A 3,872-nucleotide genomic window follows, 5' to 3' on the forward strand; every position below is an offset into this window, starting at 1 on the left:
TCTGGTAAGGGCGTTTTAAATTATGCAGTTCAGTTCTGGTCGCCGTACTATAAAATGGATATAAATTCAAGTTAATCCCACAAAAAAAAAAAGAGATTGACGAAGCTAAAATTTCATTCACCAGAAAGGCGAAGAAATAGAGGTGACACATAGGTGATAGAGGTGAATAATTGGATAAATGGACATAACCAAAAGGATATTAATAGGGTATTAAAAGTATCAACACAAGACAGAACAACAACTCAATGGGTAGTAGTAGCTTTTACATGGGCGCCTGCAGCCTGCTGATGTTGATGTAATGTTGGTTTTTTTAACTCGTCGCCGCCTCAACATGGGAAGGGTTACCTATAGTTATAGTTCTTCGAGTAGCAGCAGCATTGAGTGCATATACCCATTGAGTGTCGCAGGGTCAAGTGAGAGTGATGACAGTACCAACAGTGAAAGGGAAAGAAAAAGAAAGCAGATGAAAAAGAAAAGCTCCAAACTTAAGAAAGAGAAAAGAATAAAAAAACTACAAGTGGTGTAAGTGATGATGAGGAAACAGAATCTGATGATAGAGAGAAAAGGAAGAGACTGAAACATTCAAAACACAAAGGTGAAACTGATGAATATTACACAAACAATTGTGATACAAGAAATGATCGAAATCACCGTAGCGGTGTTAAGCACAAACACCACCGCAAACACAAGCATCGACATCGTCGCAGTGAAGAACAGCAAGAGTGGAGAAGAGAAGGATCTGTAGATAACACTGAAATAAGAAGAGGAAGAGATGATGAAGAAAGAAAATATATAGATAGACTTGAATATGAAAAACCAGATAGCGAGAGAAGGAGGGAGAGAGATGATACTGATAGAAAGGATAAGAGAGAAGAAAGAAAACAGAAAGAGAGATAAGAAAGCAGGCAGATCAAAAGCAAATGGGATGAGGAAGAGAATACACAGTATGATGCTAACAAGCGAATCAAAGTAGAATCGGATATGAATGAAGATAATGGCAGGGATGAGACTAGCAGGCCAGCTTGGGGAACAAGAAATAATATAAAGAAAGAGAATTTATTAATATCAGAAGAGAAAAAGCAGAAGCCTAACTTGGGACTATCTGCGAAGCTGGCTGAAGATGCTAACACTTTTAATGGTGTTGCTATAAAATACTCCCAACCACCTGAGGCCAGGAAGCCTAAACGACGATGGAGATGGTATATTTTCAAAGGTGAAGAAGATCTTCCATTTCTTCCACTACACCGTCAGAGTGCGTACCTTATTGGCCGTGATCGCAGAGTAGCAGATATTCCAACAGACCACCCATCCTGCTCCAACCAACATGCCGTCCTGCAGTACAGACTTGTCTTGTATAATAGAGAAGATGCAACTAAAGGTCGAACTGTCAAGCCATATATTTTAGACCTTGAATCAGCTAATGGGACATATGTCAATAATTGTAGAATTGACTCCCGTAGATTTGTAGAGCTGCTGGAAAAGGATGTTGTACAGTTTGGCTACAGCTCTAGACAATATATTTTGCTGCACGAGGGATCGAGAGGAGATGATGAAAATGATCCAGATATGGGTGTGAAGCTTAGTCCTGTTTCCCTTCTCAGAACCAATTAGATGGACTAAAAAATTGTAGTAGGATCCTAAAAGTTGAAGAACCATGTATACAATATATTGAATGTGCTTGTGTTTCATAAAAATTTATGTCTGTATTCTTTTTTTTCTATCCTGTCAGTGTTATATAATAATACAGTACTGTATATGTGAAACACTTAGCATTTTCACACACTAACGTGATGCATCACATGAACAAATCCACAAGGGCCGTGATGAGGATTCTAACCCGGGAGCATCCCAGACACTGCCTTAATCGACTGAGCTACGACAGGGTAAAAGGGTTGAAACCGAAGTTCTACTGAACTTACCGTAGACTCTCTGAGGCACAAACCAGGCTTTTACACAACCCCCCCCCCCTGCACCCGAGCTATGTCAATAGGCCGTTCTCCCTCTTCGCCCTTTTACCCTGTCGTAGCTCAGTCGATTAAGGCAGTGTCTGGGATGCTTCCGGGTTCGAATCCTCATCACGGCCCTTGTGGATTTGTTCACTTAGCATTTTAGTATTTATTTTTCTACAAAGACAATTGTAGAAGGAAAAAAGCAGTTTTGCAAGAGATACATTATAAAAAGCACTTCCCACTAAAACATATGATAGGACCCACACCATTGAATGGTGGTAATCGACTTTCATGCAGTGATTTGCTTATTTAGGATGAGGACACAAATTTAGATAATACACATTTAAAAAAATATGTATCTTTTTTTTATGCAATAGATACATGTGTATGTGTGTCTGTGTATTTATAAGCCAAGAAGTGGCTTATAAATAGTAACTAAGCCGTTTTGGCTACTAGGCACGATATATTTATATGTTAATAAAATATTAAATATTTACAATGAATTAGTGAGACAAATGTGTTCCAATGATCCTACTTAAATCGCCCTTTAATTGAATAAAAATGTATTAAAAATAGATCTAAGTTATATACCACTGCTAATGTTCAAATTACTTTCTTTTGTGATCTGTATCAAAGCAGATTCAATTATGTTTTTGTTATAGGTGCTTTTACAATTCGTTATTGAAGAAGCCATCTTCCAATCAATTTGGTGAGCATCGTCTGACAGATAAACAAACAAAGCATTAGACAATTGGTTCCCATAGCAGAGCAAGCAAAGTCAAATCCTAAAGGGTTTTTTCAGTTATATCGAACTAAGACTAGGGAAAGGTCCACTAAAATCTGAGACAGGTCAAATAACGGATAATGACAAGGAGATGAGTAGTATTTTTAACAAATATTTTATATCTGTATTTACTAAAGAAGAACTTAACAATATGCCTTCAGCCGAACAAGTCTATGTGGGTGGGGATGAGGACAGGTTGACTAGTTTAGCAGTTACCAGGGAGGATGTAATTAAACAATTAGAAAAACCAAACAAATCCCCAGGGCAGGATGAAGTGTTTGCCAGGGTGCTTAAAGAATGCAAAGAGGAGCTTTTTGAGGTGGGTAGAATATAGTTGTGCATTAATTGGCTGTTGATTGCTGGTGTTGACTTTTTGATGCGTAGTGCCTCGCAAACGTCAAGCCGTCTGCTATCGCTGTATCTATCGATGATTTCTGTGTTGTTTACTAGGATTTCTCTGGCGATGGTTTGGTTGTGGGAAGATATTATATGTTCCTTAATGGAGCCCTGTTGCTTATGCATCGTTAAACGCCTAGAAAGAGATGTTGTTGTCTTGCCTATATACTGGTTTTTTTTTGGAGCTTACAGTCCCCAAGAGGGCATTTGAAGGCATTGACGACGTTGGTCTCTTTTAAAGCGTTCTGCTTTGTGTCTGGAGAGTTTCTCATGAGTAGGCTGGCCGTTTTTCTGGTTTTATAGTAAATCGTCAGTTGTATCCTCTGATTTTTGTCTGTAGGGATAACGTTTCTATTAACAATATCTTTCAGGACCCTTTCCTCCGTTTTATGAGCTGTGGAAAAGAAGTTCCTGTAAAATAGTCTAATAGGGGGTATAGGTGTTGTGTTAGTTGTCTCTTCAGAGGTTGCATGGAGTTTCACTTTCCTTCTTATGATGTCTTCGACGAAACCATTGGAGAAGCCGTTGTTGACTAGGACCTGCCTTACCCTACAGAGTTCTTCGTCGACTTGCTTCCATTCTGAGCTGTGGCTGAGAGCACGGTCGACATATTCGTTAACAACACTCCTCTTGTACCTGTCTGGGCAGTCGCTGTTGGCATTTAGGCACATTCCTATGTTCGTTTCCTTAGTGTAGACTGCAGTGTGGAAACCTCCGCTCTTTTCCATGACTGTTACATCTAG

At 39.2% G+C, this 3,872-nt stretch overlaps 1 pseudogene; it reads left to right on the forward strand.

Annotated features, from left to right (window-relative positions):
- Nucleotides 1-331: 331 nt before the first annotated feature.
- LOC123751423 (uncharacterized) lies at nucleotides 332-1,611 on the forward strand (annotated as a pseudogene).
- The last annotated feature ends 2,261 nt before the right edge of the window (nucleotides 1,612-3,872 follow it).

Source organism: Procambarus clarkii, chromosome 73, assembly GCF_040958095.1.
Source record: "Procambarus clarkii isolate CNS0578487 chromosome 73, FALCON_Pclarkii_2.0, whole genome shotgun sequence".
Classification (NCBI taxonomy): Eukaryota; Metazoa; Arthropoda; class Malacostraca; order Decapoda; family Cambaridae; genus Procambarus; species Procambarus clarkii.